Genomic DNA, 13,975 nt, shown 5'->3' on the forward strand with positions numbered 1-13,975 from the left:
CTTTCTCCCTGACCTGGGGACCAGTCCGGTTGGTTGGTTCGCCACCGGACTTGGGACCAGGCTGGATCAGAGACTAGCAGTGGTGGCTGGGAATCCCGCCCAGCCTGAAAAGACACTCTTCCTGGCCTGAGGACCAGGCCATGGTTCCCTGCCAGGTCCAGTGAGTGGGGCCATCACAGGGAACCCCATCCCAGGCTGACGGACCTCTCTCCCACACCTGAAACAACACTTGAAGCTCCAAAATACAGAAAAATGACAAAATGAAAGACCAAAATGCAATCTCAAACATCCAGCCCATCCCAAGAAAGCCCAGGAGCCATGTGCATAGAAGAAAACACAAGTCACATAACTGAAATACCTGAAATAATGGTAACTGAAATAAAGAAGCAAATGTGGGAAGCCTTAAAGGAATTCAAACTAGAAATAATCTCTCAGATAAAAGAAACAAAGCAGATGCTAAACATAGCTAAAGAAGATGCAGTTAAAAAATTGGAGGAACTAAACAAAACGATAGAATCCCTGGATGAACAATATAAGAAACAAATAGAATACATAAAACAGATGCAAAGAGATATACAGGAAATCAAAAACTCCATTGAAAGTTGTAAAAACCACCTCAATGAATGTGAAGATAGAATCTCAGACCTCGAAGACAAGATTGCAGCCCGTGAACAGGAAATAAAAGATCTTTTAAAAATAACAAGAAATCAGGAAATAACAATTCAACACCTACAGGATGATGCATAAAGAATGACAAACTTGAGGCTTTCATAAGTAATAGATGCAACTTTAAATCATACTTATAAGTGAAATAAATCAGACTTGTCTGTGTAACCACTGTATTGTTTCACTAATGTAAGACACTCAAGGAGTAAAAAGATGCAAAAGTTACAATAGATATAGGAAAAGAAAAAGAAAGGTAAATTGTATTGTTTGATCAATCTTGCATGCTTGTATCTGGTAACCTGAGCAACTATTTTGGGAGAACAATTTGTAATAGAACGACCATTTTTAAATTCCTATCATCTTGTTTTGAAATCCTGTATCACTATTGTCTGTTGTAGTTGCTGTCATTTTGCTTTTGTTGTTCTTTGATGGTTCATTTGCTTCTTGATTTTTCTGTGTTTTTATCTTTAAGTAAACAAAATGAAAAATATACAAGCAAAACAAAATAAGAAATGTTGAGAACATAGAGAAATTATAACCCTTGTACTTTGCTGGTGGAAATGTAAAATACTGCAGCCTACTAGGGGAGAATTTTATGATAGCTGCTCAAAAACTTAAGCAGAGTAAATACATGATCTAGTAGTTCAACTCCTGGAAATATACCATAAACAATGAGTTGAACAGTATTTATTCTCCAACATTAATAGAAATATAATTCACAGCAGCCCAAAAGGTAGAAACAGCCCAAATGTTTGTAGATGGATGAATAGACAAATGAAATGTGAAAGTGCATTCAATGAAATGTTTTGCAGCCTTGAAAAACAATGAATGACCCAAGTTACAATTCAGATGAACTCTGAAAAGATTATCTTAGGTGCTATAAGCCAGACTCAAAAGGAAATACTGTGTGATTCCATTGATGCGAAGTGTCTAGAGTACTTAAATTTATAGAGACAGAAAGTAGAATAGTGGTTTCCCGGTATAGGGAGATGAAGAAATGGGGAATTATTGTTTAATAGTTGTGGAATTTCTGTAAGCAGTGATGACAAAGTTGGAAATGTGTAGTGATGGTAGTTATACAACGCTGAAGATGAACATCACATCCTCGAATTTCCCATTCAAAAGTAGTAAAATTGATCTTCATGGTATGCATATTGTGCCATAATTTTAAAAAGAAGAAAAGGAAACAATCAGAAATCAAGAAAGCAACCATGGGGGTTAAAACTGGAGTGCCTCCTCATCCAACATTTTATTAGAAAGGTTAGAGAAAAAGGTAAGAAAACATCCCAGAAAAAAAATAGAAAGAATAAAATGGACAATAGGAAACCAACAGTCAAAAAATCAAGACCAGTGAGAAAGTCCAAGATCTGACCAGTAGGAGTCCTAGAAACAGAAAATAGAGAAAACAGAATATATAGCATTATCAAAAGCTTAATGCAAGAAAACTTTCCAGAGCTGAAGGCCACAGTGAGGCCAGAAGATAAAGAGATGATTGGCCAGTGAGGGTCAGTGCCTGAGTAAACTGGGATGAACTTTGGGAAATTGGAACACTAGGGATAAAGGCCTAATAGAAATCTGCTCTCTTGACAGGAAGCCTAGCAGCAACACCTGGATACCTTCATTTTCCCATGTCTGTCAAGTGTGAAAGAGTGCTAGATGATACCTACGCTGTCTTAGTTACTTTTCATTCATTGCTGAGACAAAATACCTGATGCCCAAACTTGGGAAAGGAAAAGTTTATTTCTTACAGTTTTTGGAATTTTCAGTCCTTACTCAGTTTGCTCCAAGACAGGGTGGCATGGCGGGGCTGCAATTCATGGTGGCTGAAAACGGCAAGGCAGAAACTGGCAAGAGAGAGAGACATACATTTTTCCAGCCATTATATAGTCTGCTGGCTCCACCCTAGATGGGTATAGCACTCACACCATCAATCCAAGCACTAGACAATGAGCCAATCATTGTCAAATGCACAATGCAAACCCATGTGGCCTGGGGGCCATCGACACAAACCATGATACCTGCCAATGTCAAACTGCCCCTTTTGGGCACCCACCAAAGGCTGCATAGATGCCCCTAGATCTGGGTTCCTCTACCGTGTCCTTCCTTGGAGTGTCTTTTGGCTAGGGAGAGAATTTTTTGTTCTAATAAATCATACCTGGTTCATTCACCACTGTTCACAGGGCCCATTCTTCACTCTGCAGAAGAAGGATCAGAGGGAGGAGTAACTTGATTAAGTCATGATGGAAAGGGCCTAAAGGTCATCATTCTGCTCAGAGCAATGGAGAAAGGAGTGAAAGAACAAAAGTGTAACATCATGGGCATTGGGATAATGAAATGACCCTAACAATTTCCAAAAACCCAGCCACATTCAAAGGGTTGGAATGAGAACAGCACTGGATTTCTCAATAACAACACCATATGCCAGCAGGCAATGGACAGATGCCTTCAATAGGCCAAGATGAAACATTCTCCAATCTGGAATTCTATCCTTGTTTGATCAGTAAGAATATGCTAGAAATCTTATTGCAGACTGCATCAAATTCACATAGGATTATTGGTTTCCTAAAGCCCTAGTCGGTAGGCTGGCCAGGAAGAAGAAAGAATCTGTACTATCAAACATGTTTTAAAAAGCATTTTGGTTCACATGTTCTTTAGTACAGTGCTTGGGGAAGTCTTGCAGTAGCAGAGACGGAGGGAACTGGTCCCACTTTCTTTGATCAATACCTGTTTTTGAGCCCCTGTATCCTGGATTCTGTGACTTCAGTTCTTTGGTTTCCTCTGTCATTTGGTAAGACTACATTCTTCAGTAGCTTAGAGAAATGGAAAATTTGGGTCCCTGAATATTCTGCATTTAAATTTGGTAGGAAATATTTAAGAGACAGAAAGGATCCAAGGATGACAGCCATGCTTATCTTTTTCCCTGGAAGCTCCAAGTTTGTCTTCTAAGGGTTTCTGGAGCCTGACACAGTGGTCTCACTGGTCTTTGTGAGTAAGATTCCACTCACTACAGGAGGGAGAACCAGTGCCTCCAGAGGTTTGGGTTGGTCAGAAGAGGCCGGGGTGTGTGGTCTCTAATTCCTCTTGCTCTAGCTTGCAGTTAAGAGTTTTTCCTTTTGAGACAAAAGGCTTCTCAACCTCCACAAACCTTGGGCATGAAAGGCTGCCCTTTCTCTCCTGAGCAAGATGCTGACATCAGGTGGTCAAGTCCAATTTCATTTCCTTAGGTGAAGAAGGGAAAGGTCTGAGTCCGAAAGAGGCAGAACAAGGCTGAACTTGTCTGTTATCCCTCTTTATTTCTCTTATACCTTTCTTTGCTATAAAAGATTCTAACACACCTGCACACAGTTAGATGGTCATTGGAGAATAACAGACCCCCCTGCTTCCTTGCAGCTAGCTTTGAATAAAATTGTTTTCCTTTTAAGCAAAACAAATGGCCTCTTTGATATGGTCAGCTGTGAGAAAGCTCAGGAATCTAAGTGGCCCAAATAAGCTCACATCATGGTCCAGGTCTTACACAGTCAGTTGCAGGAGAGGAGAGGAGATGAAGCCGCAGCCTTGACACCATGATCCATGCTGAGCTCGAAGATGAGGGCCTGAGAGATTCTCCTTAGGATGGGACTTGGGGAGGTCTTGCAGCAGCGGAGAAGGAGTTCAATGAAGTGGCTCAATTTCCTTTTGTCAGTACCCTGTTTGCAAGCCACTGCCTCCTAGGCACATGGTGGGCTTTGGGGACAACAAAAATGGGGGCAATGTAGTCAAGTCGATTTCTCTTCCGTCTTCCAACCAACAACATCCTCCAGAGAAGCAACTGCCTTTAGCAGCTTAGCTTGTCAGTACTGGGAATTCCAATTAGGAAGCATATGCCATTTTTTCCTTTTGAGTCCAAATACAGTCAAATGAAATTTCAGTTCAGGAAGAACAGTCTTGAAACATGGTTTTCTTGGAAGGTCATGAGCATCTTGAGTTTTTGCTGCATTCCTGTTACCGCTGTGTCTGGCACTTGGCAAATGCTCTTTGAATGGACAAGGGAATAAATGTTGAACATCAACACATTCACATGGGTTGAGGAGACCATATAGGCAAAATATCCCTCCATGTGGATCAGCTGTTCTTTCAGCTTGCAAAGATGCCCAACTTGGTTTCCAGCTCTGGAGTAGCAATGTCCACACTGAAACCTCCAATTTAGCCCCTCAGGGATGGAGAGAAGAATTTGTGCTTTTAAAGCAAACATCTTGGGTGATTCTGGAGCAGATGGCTAGGTATCATATTAAGCGAGTGGCTGAAAGCTTTGGTAGCTTGTGGCAGGTTCCTTTATGGATTTGAAGGTAGCAAAAGACCACACTCACGTTTACCTACAGCAAGGGCCACACCTACAGCTCAGAGCTGCAAATACCACACTTTCCTTCTTAGCATCACTTTGAAGAGGAACTTTCTATAGAAAAAGCAACTTGATCACTACAGTAATAAACAATGCATAGAGTGAATTATGCAAATAGTATTGGCCGAGATCAACTACAATCCCATTTCACTCCCAGATATACCTCATTCCTTAAAATTTCATTTCCAAGAATTTAATAAGGTTTCACTTTGTGGGCAGTACCATGCCTGGATCTGGAGAAAACAGGTATGAGAAATGGAAATTTTAAAATCTTTAGCCATGCCTGTCCATACTTCCTTTGGCTAAAGATACAACTGTGTTCCCTATGGATCTAGGGTGAGACCAGCAAGGCTAAAACAAATGCTGGGAAGCATGCAGGGTGAGGAGTAGGAGATACCCATGTGGAAGGATTGTGTTCATTCATTGACATCTGTAAAACTGTGCTGAGAATCATGTTTTCTTAAAACCCAAGGCTGCAAGGAAGTTTGCTGCTCAATATTTTGGTGGGGATGACTGTCCCACTTGTGCCTGGAGGACCAGGCCTGTTAGGTCACCCCGACACAGGGAGGAGGCTTCATTTCTAAACCAGGGGATATGGCATTGCTCAGTTGCAGTTTCCAAGGAAACCAGACCTTGTGTCCACTCCTTAGACTGATATCCCTGACAGAGGCTAAAAAAGGAACAAACAAAACAACACTGGTTTCTGAGGGTGCCTGGCCAGAGCCACACCAATGGCCATTCTGCCGAGGCCACAGCACAGCTCTGGAATGATGGCGAACTCTGTCCTTCCGAGGGACTTCTGCTGCCTTACCTATTGGTGACTTCTTTCCCAATGACCCCTCGACCCCACTTCATTCCTGTGCCACCTGATAATGGCTGTCCTGGGCCCCGTTTCTGAACTGCCTCTGCTTCTCAGCAGCATTCATTGTAGAACTCTTTTCCTTTCCCTTGTCTCTCTTAAAAACTATTCTGCACACTCTCAGACCTTGTAACAGGGATCTCATGAAGGCCCCCAGCTCCTTTCATGAGATCCCTGTGGGTTCCATCACCTTTTATTAGTTAATAAATCTAATTCTGGGATTCACCGACACAGAACAGGTACCTTGGTAAATGTTTTACATCTTGGTTTCTGGGAAGAATTAGTAATCAAAAGCCCCGACTTACCATGTTCCCTGTCCTGTGTCGGTGGTGTAAATCCTCCCAGGCTTCCAAACCTTCAGTGAGCTGGGTCTGGGGACAGACACCTGCAATCAGCTTTTGCGAGAGTGGCACAGTGGGCTCCAGTACAGTGCTTATCTCTTCTGCAAACAAACAAACAAACAATGTTTTTCTCATTGAGTTTTCAGAATTTTCATTTTCTACTGAGTAACTTACGATTTTCCTCCTGCCTTTGTGCAGGGAATCAGGCCCCTGGCCAATTCATAAGCAAGTTTCTGCAGACTGTCATGACTCAAACAGAAAACTTCACTTAGAGAGCAAGAGACCTTTCATAGAGAACCTGGCAAATAACAAAGAGCCCAGAGGTTCAGAGCAATGAATGCCCACTTATTTCATGAAGTGGTTTTATGTCTGGGGCAGAGGCCCCTGGTCTCATTGCAGACAAGGAAAAGCACCTCATCTTAGATACAACACCAGCTCCTCTTGCTTTGGCCTGGAATTAATCTACAAAGCTTTCAGAAAGACCTGAGTCTTCTATCTTACAAAGAAAATGATCTTTGTGGACTACCCATGAAGTAATTATAGATAATGGTCTGTGATCTGGCAGCCAAAGCTCAACCTCTTGGCTGAGAAATGAATTCTCTATCTGCTACTACAAGACCTCATTATGCACTGAACTGGAGAATTGATAATAAAAAGACTTAAAATTGTCTGATAGCAAAGAAGCTCCTTTCTTAGCCTGACTGGCCCCCAGAGCAGGGCCCTGGGGAAACAGAAACTGAACTCAATGGAAATTTCAAACTAGATAACCAAGGACTTCTCATTCCGTTGGAACTTGGGGAATGCGGAAACTGTGACAAGCCAAGAGTAAAAGGCAAAAATACCAGTATGTGTGTACTTGCGTGCATGGGGCGTGTGTGTGTGTGTGGGGGGGGTGGTGTCAGTGGGTGTGTGTGGGTGTTTACATTTCAGTTTGATGGAGAAAGAGATAGAAAAAGGTTTAAGGTAGCCAAAAAAGATTGGCTATCTTATATTTCTCCTCTAACAAAGAAAATGATTTTTCACTTTGAGTATTTTGTTCAACAAGTGGCTGTAGATTATTTCTTGTGCTGGACTTTCCAGAATAAAAGTCATGGTCTCTGGAAGGAGCCAGATACAGGACCCAGTCACTTGGTTCTTTGCTCTCAGACCTAATCTTAGACCGTGCCCCAAAGGTGCATTTCCCAGATCCTGTGTACTTGGCTTAAGGCTTTGTGAGCTCTGGCTGGACCCTGGAGCATGGTGTTAGGTGGATGCTAAACGGTCATTCCCTTCTCCCTCTGCTTCAGGGAGACTTGTCTATTGGACTCTCTGTCTCTGTCTCTGTCTCTCTCTCTCTCTCTCTCTCTGTTGTGTGTCTTGTGTTTATTTGAGATAGGGTTTCACTATGTAGTACAGGCTGCCCTTGAATTTACTTTGTAACCTCCTGCGCGCTGGGATCACACATGTGTGCCAGTCCACCTGGTGACTGGACTCATAACAGCCTGAATTTTACCTGCATTCTTCCAGCCCTGTGATTTTCAGCAGCTTTCTGGTGTAACTAAAATCCAACATGCGCCAGTGCCCCTTTTTGGTATACCAGTACTTTCAGTACTTCTTCTGCAATAATGAGATTAAATTCCTCCTGATGACTTACCTGGAAAGGGTGTTATTTTATTGTCTATTATACACTGACTAATTAGAAATTAAATGAACAAAGTTAACGTGACTCTGATGTAAATAAAGTCCATGAATGGCCCTTGGGACAAAGATGATAGTACTCTATTACTTTTGGAGTCACAATAGGCCCACATGGAATGGGAAACTTGAGTTGTAGCATCCAACATGGGCAGGGAATTCCATGGAAATCAGTAGGGGAGGAGGAAGCAGCCTGAGAAAGCACCTTCGGCCTTTGCACCAAGGATGGCACTGTGGCAGAACAAAGCCTTAGTGAAGTGTCAGACAGTGCAAAACACTGACTAATGAATCAAGCACAAAACAGGAAGACTCCTCAGAACTTAGATACTCAGAATCTTGTCTTGTTTCTATGATGCAAGCATCATCACTGCCATAGAGGTCCCCGTCTCTGCCAGATAGATTGCGGGAAGAATTGTCTGGAAATAGTTGGAAAAGTCAGGACAGTCCCCAATCCACCAAAGAAAGCCAGCTCTTGGCTCACTGGCTCCTGCTGGGCAAACCTTAAATTGCACATTTACACAGGATGCCTGTGTCACTGGGGTCCCTAGCTGCAAGGTGCTCTACATTTAAAAGCCAGACAGTTTTCTTCTGGCAGATTCACTTCTTGTTGGCTTCTTGTTGGAGTGGCAGATGAAAACCTCTGAAACCAGTAACTGGGCCAGGACTAAAAATAGCCCAGGGCACATCTGCTCATTCTTTATTTTTTAAATTTTATTTATTTGCTCTTTTAATTGACCAATGGAAGCTGTACTTATCTGTGGAGTGCAATGCAACACTGCAGTACATGTATACAGTGTGTGATGATCAGATCAGTGTAGCTGACATATTTATCACTTCAGGTACTGCATTTCAGGTGCTGCAAACACTAAAAATCCCTTCTACTATTTACTTCTTTTCTCTTGGTAGGGCACCGGTAATATTTAAGATTTCGTTACCATCCTCTTCTTAAAATACATTCATGCAAAAAGCAAGGGTGGCATTTCTGCTGGGTTGGGGATGACTACAGCTCTGAGTTTGGGAAACAGGAGTGGACGCTCGCCTCTGTGCCATTCTGATTAAAGTACAGTGTTCCACTGACTTCAGGGTGATGTGTGCATGTCTAGGTTTATGGCATCTTTTGTTAGCAGCACAGAGGGTTGTATTTTTAAAGACGCTCCCTCTTCATTCATCACTTACTGATCCTGTGTGGTGCCTGAGGAGAGTCCAGTTACCTGGCCAAGCATTTCCAGTGGATTCTAGCCATTAGCCCCTAGAGATGGCCCCTGTAGCACGTGGTTTTGGGCAGAGATCTTTGTCACTGCACAGTGCTTGTGGGGACGGTGGCCCTTGTTGCAAGCAGATGCACCATAAGAGCTCTGGAGCCAATGTTCTGTTGCAAATATGAGAGCTCCTGGGCTAGCGCTGGTGGCATTTCTCTCTTTGACACCATTTAGGGGACAAGGAAAGAAACTGAACCCAGGGAGTGTCTCCTGGGCTTTGCTTTGTCTTTACCAGCACCCTGGCCCCCTCAAAGAAATGCCCTTCTGACCCCTACTGGCTGTGACAGGGCCTACCAGGCAAAGCTCTGCCAGAGCTGATGTCAGAAGACTCCTCGGTCATGATTGGACAGGAAGGGTTAGCACCTGGAACCCTGACTCAGGCTTGATTTAACATGCTGGCCAAACAAAAGCAAATAACTACTCTGGATGTTGCACTAAATGGAACAGCGAGGTACATATGAAGAGAGAGGCTCTCAACATTTAGCTGGAGAATTAAAGTACAGAGGATGCACTTCAGGGAACATGCAGGTGGCCAGACAAGCAGAAAGGGCTCTGTTGTGACCCACTGCCACAGTCAGGGACAGCAAGGTCTGCAGTGCTGAGCCTATGATTAGGAGCACATGACAAAGGCAATCACAGTGATAGAACAAGGAGGTGAGGGCAAGTGATAATCTCAGGTTCATTCACACAGAGATTGTTAAGGAAAATCAAACAGGGATGTGGAGAAAGTTATTAACTCTGGTCCAATGTCACCTGAAGAGCTGAGGAGCTGCTCAGTGGCAGAGTGAGCTGCACACGGCACTGGCTTCCACCCAGCAATACAAAAAAAAGTCAGTCTTGATTAAGATTCCTATGCATCTGAGTCTCCCACATCAACACTGCTCTGAGTTTTTTTTTCCTGGTCCTTTATCTACTCAAATAGGTCTAAGGGTCTGAAGGCCCTTTCCCCCCTACATTTTGGGATGATATTTCCAACCAGAACATGCCTTGGTGTTCTGAGACAAAATATATTTCTTGGTCTATTACTATCTAACTTCTGGGGGACATTATCAGAGTATTAAATGTGAAAGCCATTTTCCATGGATAAATCAATTTGAGGAATTCTTAGTTCTGTAATTTAACACATCAAGGCAGCCTTAATGTGACTCTTCGAGAGGACTGCAGTCGCCCAGTGCATTTTCTAAGATTATTACTCCCCAGACAATTTTTTAATAGAAACATTTTAAATCATCAGATTCCTTAGGAGACTCTTGATAAAGGACAATTCTTTACTGTTCCTGTTCTTCAGTCAGTGAACCAGCTTGTGTCCTCGGGTTTCCCCTACACAATATTCTCCACTCTTCTTTCTTGTTTGGAGAGAAATGGCCACCATATGAATAGAAGGTGAAGATTCCCTGTGGTGTCACCTGGAGCCTCCCCTCCGCCTTGTGCAGTGACTACAGACTCCTGAGTCTTCTCTGTAACAACGATGCCTCCTGCATACTTTTATCTTGACACATTAGGACCGCACACCAACACATTGGCACTGAGTAAATAAAAGTCATAGTTCTTCAACAGGAAATGACAAAACGTCCACCCCATTGGGAGTGCATTGCATTTTGCCACTGTTTCTTGGAAAATGAATGAAATGTGAGCTCTTAGGTATCCAGGAAGCTGTTGGTCTCCTCTCCATGATTTAATAGCACGAGATATCTGGATTTTCTCCCTGCTCCCCACTCAAATCTTCTTTTTCCTTCTGTGTCCCACAGGCTCACTATCACGTCTTCCTGCAGCTTCGCAGCAGTAGGGATAAATAGTCTTGAAGACAAGATTTAGGGAAAGGGGTTAAAAATACACAGAAGTGAGTTTCAGGGTCACTTTGGGCCCCGGAAGATCAGAAGTAGAGGGTATTAGAGTCTCCAGATGGCACACACCACGACGCTGGAGTCGGACTGGGTATCTCCGAGTCCTGCCTCCACCGTGTGCTAGCCTAGCCATTTCTGCCACATTCCTTACCCTCTCTGTGCCTCAGAGTCACACTCTGCAAGTGTTGATGATAACAATTCCTAACTCACAGGCTTTGTGTCATCATCAAATGACACACACCCCACAAGTGTTTAAATTAGTACGTAGGTGCAAGGTTGGTTCTTAGTATCAATTATACTTTCAATATTAAACATCAGCTATCATCAGGGACTGGAGGGGGAAGGAGGAAAGTGTGAAAGAGGCCAGAAAGAGGAGAATGTGTCAAAGTGACTTCCCTGCAGAGGAGCAGCAGCGAATGTTAGCGGGAGCTGGGGCTTTCTGGGAAGAGGAGTCATTGAGATGTTTCCAGTATGAGGGAAGCTGATTATGGGCTTTTAGCGGATGCGTCATGTATGATTCTATTTTGGGGGGCAGGGGGACAGAGTCTCACTATATAGCCCAGGCTGGCCTCACACTCACAGTGATCCTCCTGCCTCAGCTTTCAGAGTGCCAGAATTACAGGCATGCATCACCAAGCCCAGCCTGTATGATTCTATTTTAAGTCATTTGATAAAGATGTGGCTTTTAATAACTTCTCTGTCAGATTCCTACTACCCCATTTCCCAAGACACAAACCTTTGACTCCAAACGTTAAGTAAAACTGATGTAAGCAATAACCTGCGTACATGACTCCGTGGGGGAAACACATCGAGTTTGTTTTTGAGGAGGTGCTGTGCGTTCAGAGGGGTGTGGTGTGTGCGGAGGAGAGACGGAGCTCTGGACAGGATGCTTCAGAGAGACAGGAGCACAGCAGAAGCAGCACTGCAGACAGAAACGTCAGAAAAACTCAGGAGGGATTCCAGAGTTGAAGATGCTGGGAATTTCTCTGTGCTTGGCTGAGGCTTCTCGGAGCTGCTTGTCTGATCCTGAAGGAGGGAAGCTCCTTTCTGGGAGATTTTGCTGACACAGCTCCTAGTTTCCTGGGGCAATGTGCCCTTATCTTTTAGTGCAGCCCCAAGGCTGGGTGCTCTCACTGGGCATGGAGACAGCCGTCTTTTGCTCAGCTTACCTTCTTAGGTTCTAACTGGGCTCAGATGCTGTGGTCTGCTGGTCTATCTGCTGGTAGCACTGATAACTCACCCCGGAGCCTCTGCGCACCCCAGTCCCCCATGCACTTCTCCACACTGGTCCCTTCTCAGTTCCTTCCTGCTGTCTGCTAGTCCTGACTGCTTCCCGGAATTTACCCACAAAGATGTTGAACCCTACTGCATGCTGGATATGGTGCCAAGTGCAGGAATGGAGCAAACAGCAGGGGCACGGAATCCCTGCTCCCATGGTTCAGTGCGGGGAAGCAGACACAAATAGCTATCAGAGACATCTGTAAGGAAAACTAGCAATTTCCATGTAGGAGAGGATCAGGGCTTTTTCAAGAGGATATCACGGCACTGAACTTAGGGTAGATGGGGTTCAGGGAAGTCCTCTAAGCTGGGAAGATAGTTAAACATGGACCTGAACAATTAATAAAAACTGACTGTAAACAGAATGTTTACCTAGGAAGGCATCCAAAGAAAAGAAACAGCCTGTACAGTGCTTCTTGAGGTATGAGCTAGTTTGACTAAGTAAAATAAACCAAGCACAGAAAGATAAATACTGCATGATGTCACACCTATGTGGAATCTAAAAAAGCTCAGAAGAAAATGGTGAGAAATTGAGAGGAAAATGGTGGTGTCTAGAGTCCAGGCAGTGGAGTGCAGAGCGAGTCTTGGACACAAGCTGATCCACATGTGTGGAGGGACAGTCAGGGCTGCAGGGTGGCTCAGGGCCAGAACAGGAACAGGAGGCCCAGGCTCAGTCTTCAACACAGCGCAACCCAAAAATGAAAATGCAAAGTTATAGTACGATGCAAGGAAGACAAAACACCTGACAGATACAAGCCAAAGGAGGGGAGGCTTATTTTGGCTTAGGATTTCAGAAGGCTCAGTCCATGACTGGCTGATGCTAGGGGAGAAGCCTCCTGGTGGAAGAACATGGAGGAGGAACCAGGAGGCAACCACAAGGAGGAGAGCAAGAAGAGCCAGAGACACAGGAAGAGGCCTGGAATACGATTACACTCTTCCCCCAACCAGGTTCCACTGCCTAACAGCATATTCTGCTGTGAATTTATCAGTGGGTTAATCCACTGAATGGGTCCAGCACTGCCCCTCCCATGATCTAATCACTTTCCAAAGCCCTGTCTCTGAACCCATGAACCTCTCAGGAGACAGATTTGATCAAAACCGTGACACATGGTCACTACTTGATTTGCTAGATTTTTCCCTATCAGATATCCTACATGTGCCCTATCAAACTACAAATTAATCTTTTAATCAACTTGTTGTTCTTCTTCTGAAATAGCAAGTGTATCTCTATTGAAATAGACAAAAGTAATTTTTAGGGTTAGAGAGCATGTTCAAGATCAGTTAATTCAACCCTGACCTTGCAATAAGGAAGATCTGAGGCCGCACCACTGTCCCCAACTCATGCTTATAGTAGACTCAGAATTTGCATTCAGCCATTCTGACTTCATTTTTTTCTCAAATCCATTTTATTCAAGGATAAGAAGAAGAAGAAGAAGAAGGAGGAGGAGGAGGAGGAGAAGGAGGAGGAGGAGGAGGAGGAGGAGGAGGAAGAAGAAGAAGAAGAAGAAGAAGAAGAAGAAGAAGAAGAAGAAGAAGAAGAAGAAGAAGAAGAAGAAGAAGAAGAAGAAGAAGAAGAAGAAGAAGAAGAAGAAGAAGAAGAAGAAGAAGAAGAAGAAGAAGAAGAAGAAGAAACAAAATTTCAAAACACATCAATATCAATTGGGGGTAACAATGGT

General features: G+C 43.7%; 1 long non-coding RNA gene across 1 annotated transcript; it reads right to left on the reverse strand.

Moving 5' to 3' along the window:
* Positions 1-2,387: 2,387 nt before the first annotated feature.
* LOC134476734 (uncharacterized) lies at positions 2,388-2,862 on the reverse strand. The gene is made up of 2 exons (XR_010048539.1): positions 2,822-2,862; positions 2,388-2,510 (listed from the first exon to the last, which is right to left on the reverse strand). It is a non-coding gene; the product is annotated as an uncharacterized LOC134476734 (long non-coding RNA).
* Positions 2,863-13,975: the final 11,113 nt, after the last annotated feature.

This window comes from Cavia porcellus, unplaced genomic scaffold (genome assembly GCF_034190915.1).
Source record: "Cavia porcellus strain 051 isolate PalLab524CR breed Dunkin Hartley unplaced genomic scaffold, mCavPor4.1 scaffold_7, whole genome shotgun sequence".
Taxonomy (NCBI): domain Eukaryota; kingdom Metazoa; phylum Chordata; class Mammalia; order Rodentia; family Caviidae; genus Cavia; species Cavia porcellus.